We start from the raw sequence: 20,546 nt of genomic DNA on the forward strand, positions 1-20,546 counted from the left end.
AACCTGTGTTAGACTTTCTGCACTAAATCCTTCACTTTGCAGGTATTCCATAACTTCAGCTTATATTTCTTTAACTTCTGCTTTACTAATTTTCTTTTCTACATTCCCCCCCTCTGTGATCTTATTTTTTGCACTGTGAAATTTTCCATATCTGTGTGTCTTTGCCTGTATTCCTCTTCAGATATTTTTGGAGCTGCTTTTTTTGTATTGATTAGTTTGGCTTTCTCCATTCCATAAATATTACACCATATCAGATCTCTATTTCCTTCCCATGTCTGTGTTTCATTTTCACACCTGTCAAGAATCTCTTGATTTTGTACTTTATATTTTCACACTTCCTCCGTCACTTCTTTTTCCAAATGGCCCAATGTTTCCTTGTCTATATAATGTTTTTCATTTGATTTGTTGTATTAATGAACACAAATTTGCATTTGAAACTTTTGACAGTTTTCTTGTGTTTTCTTTCTTGAATATCTTCTATCTGGAAATGATGGGCTTCTTGCATAATAGTAACAACACATAATTTCTTTCTTATCCTTAACGGCCCTCTCTGTCATCTTTATGGCTCTTTTTGGACTACTACTTCCTTCTACAAAAGGGGGCATCCTCCCCCTGAGTCTCACCTAATCCCATTGTGGGAAAGTTCTGTGCCTTGAGGATTCTATGCTGTCGTTTTTTCCAGTCCTGGCAGCACCGGTGTGCCTACCAAGATTGACCTATTTCTGTCCATAATGTATGCTATATAAAATACAGTTTACATATGAGTGTTGTCTTGGTGTTATTTTGTACAAGGTCTACCTCATGAAGGTACTCACCAAGATTTGAGGATGACTTCAATTCTACTAATACTACTGTCCTTTGCTTCTGATTTTATCATTTCTCCATCTGGACCCCAAACTACTGCATGACTTTTGGAATGTGGAAGGAAACTGAAGCACCCAGATAAAACCCCATGTGGATATAGGGAAGATGTACAGACTCCACACCGAAGGCACCCCACCTGAAAACCAAATAGGTGAACCCTGTATTGCGAGGCAGCAGTTCTAACCTCTGTGTTTCAGTAATACCTTCTTTGTCTGTCTCTAAGTAAATTTTTTCTGAGCTTCTTTCAGAAACAGTATGCCTTACATAAATCAGAAAATGTTTACAAGTATCTAAGCTAATTTCTAAAAAATGTATGTTTGTATTACCTGTAGGTAGGATTACTCAGCTAAAAGCATATTATGAATGAAGAAGGAGAGAAGTGAAAGTGTTACATTCATTTAAGGTATAGCAGCAACATTTGGAGAGATGCATGTATTTTTCTCAAACCTAAGGTAGGGCTGGGGAATACTGAGTACCGTATGATGATTTCTGGCTACGTCCATGCATAAGAAGAACCATAAGTGTTGTCACTTGCACCACATAGCATTGACTTCTTAAACTCGCCATCTATTAACTAAATGGCATAGAGGCACCTTACAGTGTTTTGACTGGACCTCATTTATATGCAGGGTGCAAGCTGCTAGCACTAGATACTCTTTCTTCAGTAACACATTGTACAAAAGTGGTCCTTGTCATCTTACTGAAAAGCAATATACTGAAAGTCATAATGCTGATGTAAAATGGTGGCACATCTAAATGCTGAAATGCTAAATGCTTGAAATAAAAATGCCTACCCCCTAAATGTGTAGAGAGCCGGAGTTTTCCCTGCCCCTACAGGACCCATGTTAGAGCTCATTTCTGAGTTTCACTAACAGGGAAATGGTATTGTTTGTTGACTGTCTGTGTTCAGGTGCAGTGTACATATGTAACACATGCATGTGCAGTATACATATGTAACACATGTATGTTAGTCGTAAGTATTTTGAGTTCAACATTGTTGCGACAACCCACCACGGGACCAGTAATCAAGGAGCCGCAGTCCTCACCACTGGCACCTGTGGGGGATGTTCACTGGGAGGATAACAGGTACACACTCAGTATTTCCAGGTGCAGCTGTCTGCATCAAGTGCAATTTCCTTAAGAGCACACAGAGACTACAGTTAGTCCGGGCCTGGTTCCTCTCTCTTTCTCCACATCCTCATTAAGACTCTCCACTGGCACAGCTATAGAGTTGAGTCCTTAGCCAGGGTTCCAAGCCAAGTCCTCCAACACTCTCTCTCTTCCAACCAGTGCTTCGTGTCCCTGCCCAAGTAGCTTACACATACCCTCTTTGAGATTTGATTTGCACATACATGCACACACACACACACACACACACGCACACACACACACACACACACACACACACACACACACACACACACACACACACACACACACACAGCTGGGAAAGGCTGGCACAGGTTTACTAGCTATATCCTTTTCTGCCCAGACTATAATGTAATTACCACTGCCACCAGAACCCCTCGCCAGCTACTTTAAGGCCCTTAATTGAGGGTGTCCAATTTTAATCTGTAATATTAATACTAATACAAATGATAATTTGACTAAGAGCAAAGTTATTAGGAGTGGCCCACACAGTGTCACCAAATAAATATGCAAGTACTCTCAAAATTTAAATATCTCTACACAGATCAGCCACAATGAAAGATTTAAATATATTTAATAATAAATAATAAAATAACAAAATACTGAGTATACATTCATAGTCACATCAGAGTTCAGAACCACAGTAAATATTTAAAATCACATTGCAGGACAGGCTCAGATAAATAAAGAAAAAATATCTAAACTAAGCTTTACTATATTCCTGACAGGATCTAAGAGAATTACTATACCCTTATAACTTACATAATAGAGCAAGGCAGATGATGGGGTCAATGATCCTTCTTGTTGTTGTCAAGCCCAAGACAGAATACAGAATGCTCAGTCTCTCTAACACACTTTACAAAATAATATTTAAAATATTACTGCTGAGATAGCTTACAGAATGACATCACTTCTTGTCATCTGACTCCTAGTTCCCACGCAAAACCCCCATTGCTGGAAGCTGGCAGGTCTTAGCACCTACCTGTAAAAATACACATACAAGGGCTTTTGTTCAGATCTTTGGCAGGTGCTGGGAGTTATAAAACAATTGGATTCCTCCACACTTCAAGACTAGTAATTAGTTCACCCCAAAGACAATACAGAAAGCTTCCTAGTACAGACTTTGTGTTTCTGGCTGCCTTGAAACTTGTGAGATAGCATCTTTATGGCCTAGACTATATAGTGATTTAATTTCAGATATTTTTCTAAAGTTTGCTGGACTGAGATTAACCTTTCAGTTTACTCTGTTAAAACATATACATTTAAACAGTTACAATAGTATATGTACATTTCTGCTCTCCAGTAAGCCACACAGTGCATACATTTCAAACACAAATACTTTACAAATACATTTTCAACCCAAACGTCTGTACAAATCAATTTGATATGCACATAAAATACAGTTCTAATACATTTGTAACACAAGGATATTTTATAAATCAGTTTGGTATTCACAAATGACATATACTTATTTACACAATTCCATCTAGCCATGCTGGCAGTACCTCCTTTCATCACCCCCCCCCCTTTGAAACCTCAAGCTAGTTTTTCAAGTGCCCCTTGAGAAATGTTGCTTGAAAGGGATGAGCCTATCTGGGAATACATTACCCCATACCCTGTCTTGAGAGCCCATCTGCATTGGCATTGCTAACTCCACTGTGGTGCTGCACTGTCATATCATATGTCTGCAAGCCTAGGCTACGCCAGAGTAACTTGGAATTGTGCTGGCTGGCTCCCTATAGCCATAGATCCACCTCAGACTCCTCCTGCCTGCTACTGGACCAGGGTCTCTCTATCATGATAAGGCTTCATGGCATTAACATGGTGCAATTTATGGCTCTACTGCCTGCCTAGAAGTTCTACCATGTAGTTATCATCACTGACCTTCCTTGCCACCTTGAAAGGTCCCTCCCAAGTGGCTGCACCTTATTGTGGTTGTCAGGAATGAGAACCATAACCTGCTACCCCATAGCATACTCTTTGGCTTGAGCATTCTTGGCATACCAGACCTTTTCCTCTTGCTGGATTCCTGCCAGGTTCTCCTGGGCCAAACCCATAAATTCCCTGAGCCTTGTCCTGAGGTTTAGGACATATGCCAAAACAGAATCCTTGTAGGATTCACACTCACCCTCCCACTCATTGCAAATCAAATCTAGAGGTCCCCTCACCCTGTGCCTATACAGCAACTCAGAAGGTGAGAAACAAAGCTGTGGATTCCTGGGGCACCTCTCAGTAAGCAAATAACAGATGGGGCAAATATCTGTTCCACTACCTCTTAAACTAGTCTGCAAATGCCTGTAGCATGGTCTTTAGCGTAGAGGTTAACCTGTCCACCAGACCATAAGTCTGAGGGTGGTAGGGAATGGTCTTTAGGTGCTTCATCCCACAGTTCTTCCATGGACAAGTTAGTAGGTCTGACATTAAATTGGAACCTCTCTCAGTCAGTATTTCTTCTGGGAAACCTAACCTGCTGAAAACCTCTAAAAAATCATTTGCTGTCTTTTCTGCCTCAGTGGAGGACAAGGCCACCACTTCAGGGTATCTAGTAGCATAATCTCCTACCACTAAGATATACGTCTTCCCTGAGTAACTTGGGGTACTCAGATACCCCACAATATCCATAGCTACCCTCTGAAATGCCTCCTCAATCACCTCAATCACAGGCAAAGGCATCAAAAGAGCTTTGACATTGTCTCCTGCCTTACCTTCTTTTTGGCACTGCTCACAGGTCCTGCAGTACCTTGTTACATCCCTTGCAATCCCAGGCCAATTAAAGGTCTGCATAATACATCTCTTAGTATGCTTTATGCCCATATGACCTGCAAAGGAAATGTCATGGGCTATGGCTAGAAGTGCCAGATGGTAGGCTATGGGCATTACCAACTGCAGTATTCTCTCACCCTCTAGCCCTTCCTCAGGGGTCCATTCTCTGTACAGTAACCCTTTGTTCCAGTATACGGAATCTGCTTTTCCTTGAGAATCAGGCCCCTGCCTAGCTACCTACCTCAAGCCTTGTAATGTACTGTCTGAGAGCTGAGCCTGTCTTAACTCTCTGTTTACAACCCTTCCCAGCTCCCCTTCTACAGGAAGTCTGCTATTCTCTGATAGTGGTGCCTCACTATCAGCCTGGGTACTACTATTCACCTCTGCCCTTGCAATCACTCTGTCCAAAGGAACATCAGTACCCACCAGGTGCTGTGGCTCACCTTCAGTCTCACTGCTACAGGGTAGCTTCCTTACTGAAGTAGCCACATCATCGGTCCTGGCTTCAGGTGTGTGGTCTGTCTGGGACTTCTCCAGGCTACAAGACCCACATGACTGTCTCCAAGCCTGACCGCATGCCACTGCATGCACACAAGGTACTGTATTATCAAAATCATTCCCTAACAAGACATCTGCAGGGATATCCTCAAACACACCTGCTTGCTTGCTTCCTTTTCCACCCTCCAAGTCAAGGTGAACAAAAGCATTTGGAATGGGATCCCTCCTAAAGCTCTTACTGGAATGGATTTCCCAAGCAAGTACTGCTCCACTTTAACCACTGCAGGTGTCACAATGGTTATATCAGTGACTGTGTCTCTCTTAGTAGTGGCCTGTTTTCCATCCACCAAGATAAGATATAAACTCTAGTGGTAGTTTAGTACCCCTGTTGTCTCCTGACAACTTACAACTGGCATTCTGTTATTTCCACTTGCTGTTACCCCCACCTTTTGTTCCCCACCTTGCCTCTGTGGCCATCTATATGCTATGTAGCCCCACTAGGTACATTTAAAACATTTAATCCTTGATCCTGGCTGTGTACCTGAACTAGTGGCTTCCACTGTTACTGGCAGACTCTGCTGAGGTAGTTTAGGCTGCCCACCACAGGTTCCCATATATCCAGGTGCAGGATTGGGTATCCCTTTCCTGTGCAGTGATGCCCCTTTTACCCCAACTCATCTGTGGTATTGCATTCTCTCTCTGCCAACCACATTCTCATGTCTTCAGGTAAAGTGCTAAGGGCTTGTTCCCTCACCAAAATGTCAGCCAGCCCTTCAAAAGTGATAACCTGACACCCACTCACCTACCTATGAAAATAATTGCTTAACTCAGCAATATAATCATGCACACTTTCATCTGCCTTGCATCTATGCTCATGAAACTTTTTTCTATAAGCTTCAGGTGTTAAATTAAAGCATTCCAATAAACAATATTTAACTGTATTACAATTTAAGCAATCAGCATCAGACAATTTAGAAATAGCAGTTACAGCTTTACCATGGAGTAAGGGGGTCAGGAACCTTGCCCGTAGCCCTTGGTCAACATTATAGTGTTTACATACCCTTTCAGACATATGAATAAAACTATCAAAATTGTTACCAGCTGTAAATTGTGGAAGTTTACTGACCTTTATTGCTTCTGGGGTTCAGTTACTCCCATCCCCATTACCTCAAAGACCCTGGCAAAGAGACAGCATTTTCTTTTCATGTTGTCACTGCCGCTTATTTTCTTCGGCTTCCAGACATCTTAGTCTCTCTTTTTCTTCAGCCTCCAAAAGCAGCAGTCTCTTTGCCGATTCTAGTTCCAAACATTTGGCCTTCAGTTCAAGTCTCTTTAACTCCAGATGGATTTTTAAGTCCTCTGAAAAAAGTTGAACTATCCATTTTCTGACAGCTGTACATCCCCAAGGCCAATCTGGTCGTCTTCTTGGTTGCTGTCCTGTAATGCAGCTGTGATTAAGGCTGCAATCATTTCATCTTTAGTCATGTTGGCATGCACAAATCCTGTGGCTTGGCACATATCAGCCAAATGGTCCTTGTCAGCTTGCCATAATCCTCTCCTGGCATCGTTGCCTGCTCTCCCTGACTAACTAAGCTAAGAAAAAATAAATAAAACTATTGTGATATGAATGTCTACCATGTGGCTGCTGGAGACTACAGACACCTTCTTTAGTAACCACTATTTACAGGCTGCAGGAGTTCAATATCCACACCACTGAATCCCAATATGTGATGTTGTGATCCCACCACTGCCAGCCAATAAATATGTGACAACCCACCACTGGATCAGTAATGAAGGATCCCCAGTCCCCACCACTGGCACCTGTGAGGGATGTTCACTGGGAGAATAACAGGTACATACATAGTATTTCCAGATGCAGCTCTCTCCATCAAGTGGAATTTTCCTTAAGAGCACACAGAAACTACAGTCAGGCCCAGACTGGTTCCTCTCTTTTTCTCCAGATCCCCAATAAGACCCGCCACTGGCACAGCTATAGAGTTGAGTCCTTAGCCAGGGCTCCAAGCCAAGTCCTCCAACACTCTCTCTGTCCAACAAGTGCTTCATGTCCCTGCCCAAGTAGCTGACACACACACACACACACACACACACACACACACACACACACACACACACACACACACACACACACACACACACACACACACACACACACAAACACACACACACACACACACGCCTGGGAAAGGATGGCACAGGTTTATTAGCTATGCCTCCTTCTGCCCAGACTATAAGGTAGTTACCACTGCCACCAGAACCCCTCACCAGCTACTTTAAGGCCCTTAACAAAGGGTGTCCAATTTTACTGTGTAATATTAATACTAATACAAATGGTATTTTGACCAAGAACAAAGCTATTGGTACTGGTCTACACAGTGTCACCAAATAAATATGCAAGTACTCTCAAAACTTAAATATCTTTACAAAGATCAGCCACAATGAAAGGTTTAAATATATTTAATAACAGATAATAAAAGAACAAGAAAATACTAAGTATACATTCACAGTGGCATCAGAGTTCAAAACCAGAGGAAATATTTAAAATCACATTGTAGGACAGGCTCAGATAAGTAAAGAAAACAATATCTAAACTAAGCTTTACTATATTCCTGACTGAATCTAAGACAATTACTATGCCTTTATAACTTACATAATAGAGCAAGGCAGATGATGTGGTCAATGATCCTTCTTATTGTTGTCAGGCCCAAGACAGAATACAGAATGCTCAGTCTCTTTAACAGACTTCTCAAAATAATATCTAAAATATTACTGCTGGGATAGCTTGCAGAATGACATCACTTCTTTTCATCTGAGTTCTAGTTCCCACGCAAACCCCCCATTGCTGGAAGCTGCAGGACTTAGCACCTACCTGTAAAAATACACACACAAGGGCTTTTGAAACAGCCAAAAAACACAAATGTAGACTTCACACTTAAGGTCCAGTTTCACAGCAAATTCCAACAGCAAAAAGCAGACGATCTGGACCACTAGGCTGATAAAAAACAGTAGTTTAATAAAATGCAGTAGGTTAGTGCTTTCAGGTTTAAAACCCTTCTTCAGACATCATACGAAAGTTATGGACACCTTTTAAAATACATGACAGTCAATCGAAGATTCAATAAAAAACCCTCCTCTTTTTTAAAAAAGGCTTAATAGGAATAACACCATTCAGGCCAGGTGCTCTATTAGCACCCAGACTGATTATCCATCTAGCTTCACTACATTCTGTTATATTTCTCATATCACACCCCCCCCTCCTGGTTGGATGAATAACCTGCAAAACCATAAAAGAAAATACATGCCCAGGGTATTGCTTTACATGCTAATGCAGGGCATTATGCATATTAGCTGTACGTGTAGCTGACATATGTTGTGACACCCTGTCTTTCAATCTACAGTTCGTTTTACTGACATAAAATGAGCAACACTGCATAGAGTCAGCCAAATATATAATATTGCTAGTCAAACAGTTGTTTCAGTGAATAGCTCTTTCCAGACAGTGGATGAATAAATGTGTTGTTATGTCTAATATATTGGCAAGCTTTTCAATGCTACAGGGGAAAGTCCCTTGTCGCCCCATGACAGGTTTCCTATCCCCCTGTTGATCTGTAGAAAGCAAATCCTTTAAGTTCTTACTACGTTTGAAACAAAATGTGGGTTCTTGAGTTATTAATGCCTTCACTCTATCATCTGTTAACAAGATTTTCCAATTATCCAACTTGGGGGGGGGGGGGTGATTTGAGAAATATAACAGAATGTAGTGAAATTAGATGGATAGTCAGTCAGGGTGCTGATAGAGCACCTGGCCTGAATGGTGTTATTCCTAGTCAGCCTTTTTTAAAAAAGAGGAGGACTTTTTATTGAATCTTCGATTGGCTGTCATGTATTTTAAATGGTGTTCATAACTTTTGTATGATGTCTGAAGAAGGGTTTTAAACCTGAAAATGCTAACCTACTGCATTTTATTAAACTGCTGTTTTTTATCAGCCTGGTGGTCTGGATCGTCTGTTTTTTCCTGTTGGAATTTGCTGTGAAACTGGACCTTAAGTGCTGGGAGCTTGACCAAAAACCATGAGCTCCTCTTTTCATGTTTTACCTGTACCTGTGAAGAAGAAAGAGAACTTGAACAGAGGTCATTCATTGAATCACAATGCAAAGAGGTGAAAAACATCCATGTGACTGCCAATGGCAATAGAGACTGTAATGTATATAATATTTCTGATTACATTTTATCTGATGCTGAAAATTATGTTTTGAGCAAGGGACTTACATTCATTCCAAGTACAGGGTCAAGTTTCAGTGACTGTGTGTTAGACTTGAGAATGTTTGCCAGAAATTTTGAATTTAAACGTATTTATGGTGCAGAATCTGTTCCTAGGGACTGTACTCTTAGGTAACCGAGTACATTTAACCTCCCAGCCAGTCAAGTAGTTGAAACTTTTATAAAAACTTGTAAAGATGATATTTCTAAGTTTTTGAATACAAAAAATAAGCATTTTTTTAACATGAACTGGGAACAACACCAAGCATTAAGGACACTTATAGAGAATAAGAATATCATCAACTGCGGTGGTGGTGCTGCGGTAGCGTTGTTACCTCACAGTAAGACGCTGTCTTGTTCGATTCTCAGCTAGAGCATCTTCTGTGTGGAGACATGCGTGAATGGGCGTACCGTCGTTGAAGGTTGTGCATCAGGGCCCACAACTCGGCACGTAAAAATCTACTGCCAATCATTAGCGGACCAGAGTTCCGCTGTGGCGACCCCTTACCGGGAAAAGCCGAAAGACACAACAACAACACAACATAGAGAATAAGAATATAATAATAAAACCTGCTGACAAGGGAGGGGTGGTTGTAGTCATGAACAGTGAATTCTATCATAACAGTGTTCTTATGTTGTTAAGGGACTCAGATACTTATCAACAGTTAACACCAGTTTATATCAACAGGATTATTGGTAGAGTCAAGCATGAGTTTTCCATCTTAAGGTTAAGCAATCGTATTAATGAAGACACTTTTAAGTTTATATTGATTGAACATCCTGTTGTTCCATTGTTCAAAGCTTTACTGAAAATACATAAAGATCCCAGGAACCCACCATAACGTCCAATTGTATCTGGAAGGGGGTGGGCCACTGAACATTCTTCCATATGGGTAGAGACTCATCTAAGGAAGTGTTTGGTTTCTGTACCTAGAATATTAAAGGATACAGTCCATTTTTTGCAATTGTTACACAGTCACTTAGGTCTCAATGCTGACTGCATGGATTATTTGTTAGTAACCCTGGATATAAACAGTCTGTTCACAGTAATTACAAAAGAATATGGCTTGATGACCAATGAGGCCTTTTTGCAACAAGTACAAATTTTGAATCAAACTGATATAGACAGTGTATGTTTATTATTAGATTGTGTGTTGAGCAATGATATTTTTATGTATCATAATTGCTTCTATCGTCAGAACAGGGGTGTGGCCATGGGCACCCCCTGTGCTAATTCATATGCCAACATAGTGTTGGCATATTTGGAGGACCAAGCAATATTTAAGGCAAATCATTTATGGAGGGGGTACCTGAGTTACTATGCCCATTTTGTGAATGATGTCTTCCTGCTTTGGACAGGGACACAGGAACAGCTCTATGAGTTTGATTTCTTGAGGTTTAGTATTTCACTCTCGGATATAACTATAGATTTCTTAGATGTCCGGGTGATGAAAAACACAGAGAAATGGATTGAGACTGTGTTATATAGGAAGGAATGCTGGAGAAATACTCTCCTAGCCTATGATAGTATGCACCCCAGATATATATTTAACAATATTGCTCAGGGACAATGTTTTCGAACATCTAGGTTATGTACCAATGATGAGACATATAGCGAGAAGTCTGCAGAATTGATGGTGAACTTAAAAGCAAGGGGATACAACCAGAGTATAATACAGCGGGCATTTAATAAAAGTAAAGAAGAGAGGCTGAACAAAGCAAAAGCCTGGTTTTCCTGGAAATGCACAGGTGCATGACAGGGAGACTGATGCAAGCAGGCAGCCCCTACGAGTTACTTTGAATTATAGTAATAATGTGGGAGGCATATGTGACATTATTCATCAAAACTGGAAAATCTTGTTTACAGATGATAGAGTGAAGGCATTAATAAATCAGGAAACCGCACTTTGTTTCAAACATAGTAAGAACCTGTCATGGGCCGACAAGGGACATTCCCCTGTAGACATTGCAAAGCTTGCCAATATATTAGACATAACAACCCATTTATTCATCCACTGTCTGGAAAGAGCTATTCACTGAAACAATATGCTGACTGTTTGACTAGCAATATTATATACTTGGCTGACTGTATGCAATGTTGATCATTTTATGTCAGCAAAACGAACTGTAGATTGAAAGACAGGGTGTTGCAACATATGTCAGCTATACGTACAGCTAATATACATAATGCTCTGTATCAGCATGTAAAGCAGTACCCTGGGCATGTATTTTCTTTTATGGTTTTGCAGGTTATTCATCCAACCGGGGGGGGGGGGGATTTGAGAAATATAACAGAATGTAGTGAAGCTAGATGGATAATCAGTCTGGGTGCTGATAGAGCACCCGGCCTGAATGGTGTTATTCCTATTCAGCCTTTTTTAAAAAATAGGAGGGCTTTTTATTGAGTCTGATTGGCTGTCATGTATTTTAAAAGGTGTTCATAACTTTTGTATGATGTCTGAAGAAGGGTTTTAAACCTGAAAGCGCTAACCTACTGCGTTTTATCAAACTACTCTGTTTTTATCAGCCTGGTCGCCCGGATCATCTGTTTTTTACACTAGGGCTTTTGCTCAGATCTTTGACAGGTGCTGGAAGTCATAAAACAATTACATTCCTCCACACTTCAAGACTAGTAATTAATTCACCCCAAAGACAATACAGAAAGCTTCCTAGTACTGATGTTGTGTCTCTGGCTGCCTTGAAACCTGTGAGATAGCATCTTTATGGCCTAGCCTATAAAGTGATTTAATTTCAGATATTTGTCTACAGTTTGCTGGACTGAGATTAACCCTCCAGTTTCCTCTTTTAAAACATATACATTTAAACAATGATAATAGTGCATATATATTTCTGTTCTCTCCAGTAAGGCACACTTTGCAAACACCTTTTCAATGCAAATGTCTGTACACATCAATTTGATATACACATGGCATACAGTTCTAATACATTTGTAATACACACATCTTATATAAATCAATTGGATACTCACAGATGACATATAATTATTTACAAAATGTCAGCTAGCTGTGCTGGCAGTACCTCCTTTCATCACAATTGTAAAGTTTCAGAAATTGACATTTCAGAGTTCTGCATTTATTATTATGACTTTCAGTATATTACTATTCAACAAATCAACATGTACCCTTATAAAAGTACTTATAGGTGCAATCTGAATAGGTGTTTTCTTTGAGCATTGTTTCTGGTTCTTATGCTAGAAAACATAAAGATATTTTTGCAAGCATAAACATAGATATTTAGAGTAACTTTTCTGACTGTACTTTGTTTTATTTGTTACTAGGGTAGGACTGAGTAAATATGGATATGGGGACACTGTTTGAATTCTAATGTATTAGTGTGCCCTTCTAGTAATAGAGTATATATAGTATATCAGTGATCTATATACTTAGTTTATGTACTCAATATGCATTATTCTCTGTATTCTCCTTATTCCTGATTACTACACTGAGGTTTTACAAAGGCTGTTGATAGGATTCAATGAGATTTCCTATATTACCTGATAAACTTTCTAGTACTATGTCCATCCATATTAAACTGATCTAGTAAATGGAATTATTACTTTGCTTGAGCACCTTCAGAGTGGATTTGCCTGTAGAGTGAACAGCTGATGAATCATTACTGATAGTAAATTGCATTTGCTTGTTTAATATAATGATTAATTAAAGTTTTGGTAGACACCCAGCTAATGCTTCTGCACTTCTCTGCTAATTTTTAGAAGCATGGGCTGCAGGAATTGATTTGTGGGTTCATAGGTCAGAACTAGGCAATAGGTCTGCAAGCCATTACCAGCCTAGCCAATAATCCATATGCAAAAGTTCCCTCCAGCCTCAAGAAATACAGTGGAGGGTAAACCTGGACCTGGGTAGAATCTGAGACTGTCCATCCAATAATCTCAGTTTACCTTGAAGGTGGCAAGGGTGCTAGTCTGCTTGGCATATGGTGGAAGTTTGGTCCAGAGGCGGGGGCACATTGGGATATGAATCTGTCATGCTACTCTGTCTTATTTATTTGTTGATGAAAATTTAATTCCTCTAACCTGCTGTTTGAGGAACCCTTTGTTCTGTGAAGGAATAGAAGGTCAAATAAGGGTTGGCTATTTCATGGCTCAGAAAGTTAGACACAAATCCCCATGGAGGAGTCTATAAAAAAACTGAGTAAAGAGAGAAGGCTGCCAGTCTGTACTGTTGTTAACTAAGACTTTTGAAGCCACTGATCTTTCTTACTTGGGAACCTTGGAGGTCTGTCAAGTTGAGTTATATGTTTAGATGTGTCTATGGCAAATGATCGAAGTATAATGTCAAATTCAGTACATCAAAGTTTTAAAATGTTGAAAAATAATAGACTGAGAAAGGAAATACTTTAACCTTGCAATGTGTTAGCCCTACCAGTAACTCCAGATATAATTTCTAACAATAGTTGTCATGGTAGTGTTATGGGAAAGGCCCCTCCCATGCATGGTGCAGGGTTAGGGCCACAGGAAGAGACAGTGTTAGGGTTAAGGACAGCATGCATCAGCAAGTTCCTCCCCAACAACACATGCCAACCCCCTCCCTAATCCCACTTCAGCCTCACAGAATAAAAACTTTTCCCACAAAACCACCACTACATATGACATTTCACGCAAAGAACATATACAATAATAGATATACACACATCTACTAACCATAAAATTCGGTTACATTCTACCTCTAGTTGCTTCTTAAATTCTAGATGTAGCGTTTACTCTGTAGGTCAGTTGACATTACACTATTATCTCAGAGCAGATAACAACTTTGTGCTCCCTTGCCCTCATATATGCACATGGCATCTTTAATTCCTTCAGTAGACATCTTTCCTCTGGTATTGAAATGAAATGGGGCCCGAACAAACTGTACAGCTTAAATGGAAATACTATAACATGTTGTATTTATTTTGACTGAAAAAGTATGTTGGTTTTCGTATCGTCTAGTTTCCTTATACTGAATCTGCGGCCTGTTATTGTTATTGTTACAGGATGAACCTTTTCTGAAGTATCAATGGGACACCTCCAGTTTTTTAAATTCAGTAGATAATCTAGAAATACTTGCTTGAGCCAACAGTTCCTGAATTTAAGAGACAAATGCCAAAAGTATTTGCTAGAGTTTGTAGAATAATTTTCTGTATGTTGCTCCCCTGTGTAAATCACAGTTAGAAGTGTGTGTGTGTGTGTGTGTGTGTGTGTGTGTGTTTTCCTGAACTCAGCAGTTTAATTACTATTGATGTTAACTGAGCATAGTTGTTATATGGTAACAATATTGGGTAGGAATGTATTTTGACTGGGATATAGCATTACTTAGTATATTGTTTTATTACTGATATTTAGGCTGAAACCAACTGCAGTACATGTTACAGCCACTCTTGCGAAAGTACATCCCAAAGTGCTTTGTGCTTATAATAAGTGCAAATTGTTACATTGCGTCATTTAGCTGCTAAGGTTAGGGTGTAGCATATTCAAAATAATCTGGAAGGTATGCTTTAATGTGAATTGAAAAAAATACTTGTCTACAGGCCAAGGAAGCATTACAAATTACTAGGACAGTGAATTTTTATTTATTTATTTATTGACATTTGATTACTGGGAAAGTCCAACTGGATAGAAGCCCATTCTCAGAGGAGGCCCAGGGAGAAAAGCTCCAAATTATTATAAAACATTTTAAGAACAACAATTTTGCAATCTACAAAAACATCTGCAGGTTAAATAATTATAATAAATTAGACATAATATAAAAACATTGGTTAAGAACTGATACAAGATATGACAGTCATTTAATATTTAGAAAAATCGTGGACATTTTGTAGAGAAATTAAAGGTAAGTTAGTGTACTACAAGTAAGAATTGCAATATGAAGTGAGGGAAAAACAGGCTTTTAGTATATTTAGAGAGAAAGTCAGAGAAGAAGATTAGATAGCAGTAAGGAAGTAAGTGAAGAAGGGCGATTAAGGAGGTATAAGGAATGAAAATGCACTTGTTCACATTTAGGGATATTGGTTATCCTGGTTTTGAGTAAGGACAGAGCCAGAATTAGCTAGGATGTCTTTCAGCATGGTTTTGAAAGATGGGAGGGAGGGTATACACCTGACAGAACCAGGTAAGGAAGTCCAGGCCTCATAGCCAGCATTTGGCACAGGCAGAACCCACGGCACAGATTATCTCCCCGTGAACAAGGGCCCTATGCAGCAGCCGCAGGTTGCTCCGCCTCCTCCGTTCATGTCTGCATGTGTGACATCACCGCGTGATCGCAAACTTTTTTCCATTTTTTTTTTTTATTCATCAGCAAGCTGCACTCAGTCAGGTCCTCTTCAGTGAAGCAAGGGACCTGAAAGGCTGCAGCAGCCAGGGAAGTAAGTTTTTTTTTTTTTGTAAGAAGGAAGTGATGAAGCAAGGACCTGACTGGTCCCTGCAAAGCACTTCCTGTGTCAAGTGCCTTTAAAAAGGCACATGTGGGTAGGAAGTATTCCTTCTCTTCTTGTTTTTCAAGAGAGGAGTTTTCTTTGCATCATATTGGTGGGAGATCAAGTGGGGCTATAGACTACTGGCATGAGGACAGAGAACGTTGGACAGATGGTGGATTCAAGCCTTCCAGTAGCAGCTGTGGATTACTGACATGAAGATAGAGAACGGTGGGCAGACAGCAGATTCAAGCCTTCCAGGAGCGGTCTTGGTCGCTAGACAAAGTATTTTCAACTGTCCCACTAAAGGTAATTTCTAAAAGATCTAAAAAACTGAACTTTTAAGGGCAATTTAAAAGGGACTAAACTTGTCTGATCTATGTGAGGTGGAAGCAAGCAGCAGATCAGTCTACAATTTTATAGAGGGAGCAGAGAATTAGTAGCAGCCTTCTAGCAATTGCATAATAGGTGTAAGTATTTGGGTTTATTTTTAACTTTATTTTTTGTGTGTGGGGGGTAACCTAAGGAGATGATTTTTTTTTCTTTTTTTGTGTGCAGAGTTCTTGTGCTAGAGGATTGGGGTTGAGGGGCTGTGGTTGTACCAGTTTTATTTTAATTTTGTGCAGAGTTCTTTTAGGTTCATAGGTTCATAGGTTCATACTAGGCTATCTGCCCGAGGGCATTTACAAGCCTAGCCCATCGTTTTGTGGCTTACGCCACCCCTTTAGTATGGGGAACTATACCCATTATTTTGCTGTGCCTCTGTCGAGCAGTGACACTGAGGTAATCCCTGGGGTATATCTGCGATCTCCCATCCATTGGTCAAGATTTCTCTTGAACAAGGCCAGCGAGGTGCTCTGCCTCACATGTACCGGGATTCTGTTCCACAGCATAGGGAGTCTTTGGGTGATGAATCTATCCCTCCAGCACGTCCTATTAATAGCCGTGTCGAGGTTTAAGTCTCCCGCCCTTGTGGCTCTGATGGATCTAGATTTTTTGAGGTGAAGCATATTCATCAAATCTGGGTTTGACATGGCCTTGTATGTTAGGCAAAGGTCACCTCTGAGCAAGCGGCAGTTTACTGAATAGAGCTGGAGTTCTTTCAGTCGGGCAGCATAGGATAGATTTTTGAGACCCTTTATCCTTTTGGTGAGGAACTTTTGTGGCCTCTCCAGCTGCTGCAAGTGTCGGGTCAGATACATTTTGTTAAGAGGATTGAAGGGGGTGAGGGGCTGTGGTTGTACCAGTTTTATTTTCCTTTTGTCTAGAATTCTTGTGCATTGAGAACTGAGGGCTGAGGAGCTGTGGTTGTACCAGTTTTATTTTCCTTTTGTCCAGAATTCTTCTGCTAAGAGATTGATAAAGGGAGGCTTGTCTGTAATAATGTCCAGATTTGATTCAGTCTTGGGGTGGTGGGGTAAACTAGGGAGATGATTGCCTTATTCTTTTGTACAGAGTTCTTGTGCTTAGAGGACTGGGGTGGGTGAGGGGGCTGTGGTTGAATCAATTTTATTTTACTTTTGTGCATAGCTCTTGTGCTTCTTAAATTCTAGATGTAGCGTTTACTCTGTAGGTCAGTTGACATTACACTTATCTCAGAGACAGATAACAACTTTGTGCTCCCTTGCCCTCATATATGCACATGGCATCTTTAATTCCTCATGGATGTCTGCATGGCTGTGTGACATCACTGTATGATTGCTAACTTTTTTTTTTTATTCATCAGCAAGATGCATTCAGTCAGGTCCGCTTCAGTGAAGCAAGGGACCTGATTGGCTGCAGCAGCCAGGGAAGTAAGTTTTTTTTTTTTTTTTTTTTTTTAAGAAGGAAGTGACCTGACTGGTCCTTGCAAATCACTTCCTGTGTCAAGTGCCTTTAAAAAGGCAGGTGTGGATAGGAAGTGTTCTTTCTCTTCTGTTTGAAAAGAGGAGTTTTCTTTGCATCATATTGATGGGAAATCAAATGGGGCTTTTAATAATTGGTGTGGGGACAGAGGATGTTGAATAGATTATGGATTAAAGTCTTCCAGTAGTATAGCTGTGGATTACTGGCATGAGGATAGAGAATGCTGGGCAGACAGCAGATTCAAGCCTTCTAGGAGTGCTCTTGGTTGTTGGACAAGCTAAAGTATTTTCTGCTGTCCTACTAAAGGTAATTTCTAAAAGATCTGAAAAATGTGCCCTTTTAAGGGCAGTTTAAAAGGGACTAAACTTGTCTGGTATATGTGAAGCAGAAGCAAACAGCAGATTAGTCTACAATTGTGTAGAGGGAGTAGAGAATTAGTAGTAGCCTTCCATTAACTGCATAAAAGGTGTAAGTTTTTGGGTTTTTTTTTTTAGGATTGGAGTTGAGGGGTTGTGTTTGTACTAGTTTTATTTTAATTTTGTACAGAGTTCTTGTGCTAAGAAGATTGGGGGTGAGGGGCTGTGGTTGTACTAGGTTTTTTTTTTTTTTAGTTTTGTGCAGAATTCTTAGGACGAAAGGGTGAGGTGGTGTGGTTGTACCAGTTTTATTTTCCTTTTGTCCAGAATTCTTCTGCTAAGAGATTGAGAAAGGGAGGCTTGCCTATAGTAATTAATGTCCAGATTTTATTCAGTCTTGGGGGGGGGGGGTAACCTAGGGAGATGATTGCCTTATTCTTTTGTGCAGAGTTCTTGTGCTAAGCAGATTGGGGTGGGTGAGAGGCTGTGTTTGTACCAGTTTTGTGCATATTTCTTGTTCTAAGCAGATGGGGCTGTGGTTGTACCAGTTTTATTTTACTTTTGTGCATAGCTCTTGTGCTAAGAGGATTGGGGGAGGGGACTGAGGGGCTGTGGTTGTACTAGTTTTATTTTACTCTTGTCCAGAAGTCTTGTGCCAAGAGATTATTACAGGCAAGCCCCAGTTTTTCAATGTACAGATTTGATGCAGTCTTGAGGGGTTGAGGTAACCTAGGGAGATAATTGCATCATTGTTTTGTGCAGAGTTCTTGTGCTAAGAGGACTGTGGGGTATGGGGCTGTGGTTGTACCCGTGTTATTTTACTTTTATCCAGAATTCTTTTGCTAAGAGATTGAGAAAGGGAGGCTTGTTTACTGATTGTAGTCTTTGGATGGGGGGATGAGATAACCTAGGGAGATGATTGCATGGCTTCTGTACAGAGTTAGTTTAGAACTACCCCTGATGCTATGGCTTTGTTCTATAATTTTTTGCTTTGTCTGCAGTTATTGTGTTAAGAACTTGGGAGCATGGTTAGGGGCTGTGAGAATGTTCTACAGTGCTAAAGTGTTTGCCTCTTTTATTTTTTGTTTGCATGACTTGAGTTTAAGAAACGATGTATAAGCACATTGTTAATGTCATGCCTTTGTCTTGTGTTTATTTTACCATTTCATCCAGAATTGTGCTGAGACATTGGGGGTTAGGGCTGTGAGCATTCTACAGAATGTGATGATGTCCAAATGCATGTGAATGCACAATCACATGTTTGCTTGATATTTTCGGCCTGTTCTGATCAAAAATGTGGGTTCACGCAATGCATGTTACTGCAAAATATGTTATGAATTAAAAAATTTAGAAGTACATTGTTTAAAGTGTCTGGGAGGGGGGTTAGCTGCTAAAATGATGCAAAATGTATAGATGTTTTAATGTGATGGTTCCAAAACTTTGCAACCTGGAGGACCCCTTTTATAAAGGAAATATTTTGGTGGACTCCTAAAGGTGGCAGTAAACATACATTACGCCCCCCCCCCCAATCAGCCTTCTCCCTGCCATGTAGCCACTTCAGTGTCCCATTACTTGGCTATTTCTACCCAGTTGCCATAAACACTTGTTTAAAATTCTCAGTATGCATACTGTTTTCTGATTTACTTCAATGATTACAGATATTTGGATTTAATTTAAAATGTGTATTTCAAATTTTAGAACACAAACTGAGAAATTTGCTAAACAAAGCAATACAGTCTCACAATTAAACCAGTCTTGGCATTAAAACCTCTTTGCCTTTGAAATTCACATTCACTGAAACAACATTGAAACCCACATTCAAAGAAAATGCATCCGGCCAGTGGCGGATTTACCTTTGGGCTATTTTCAAAGCATAGGTCCCTTGTGAGCATTTTTCAGACCATGCAAAAGTTCTTTGATTCACCTTCCTAATAGTGTAATTAAAATTCAATACACAATTAAAATATATCCCTTGTATAATACACCACTTTGTAGTACTTTGCAATTTTTTTCAGTAAGCAATGAAATAAAACATGTGAACCAATAATGACAAAACTGCCCAATTCAGAACATTTCAACCATAAAAGGCTACTCAAACTTCTGTCATTACAATCCACCAATATCCGTTAATATGCGCAATCTCTGCAGAAGTAAAAGGCATGTGAATAATTCCACCTTGAAGAGATCTATAACTAATGAAAAGGTTGCTGCTAGCAAACAACTTTGTTTCATTTACAAATTCAGTATCTGCTGCCCTTGAACAATAAATTGCCTACTTATGCTACAATAAAAAAAATGGTAAACTGGTAATATTGCATGGATAACTAACTGAAAAAAGGCTCATAGTTAGTAGGCATCCACCCGGA

The sequence above is a fragment of the Protopterus annectens genome, chromosome 15.part0 (genome assembly GCF_019279795.1).
Source record: "Protopterus annectens isolate FY-2018-M chromosome 15.part0, PAN1.0, whole genome shotgun sequence".
Classification (NCBI taxonomy): Eukaryota; Metazoa; Chordata; order Ceratodontiformes; family Protopteridae; genus Protopterus; species Protopterus annectens.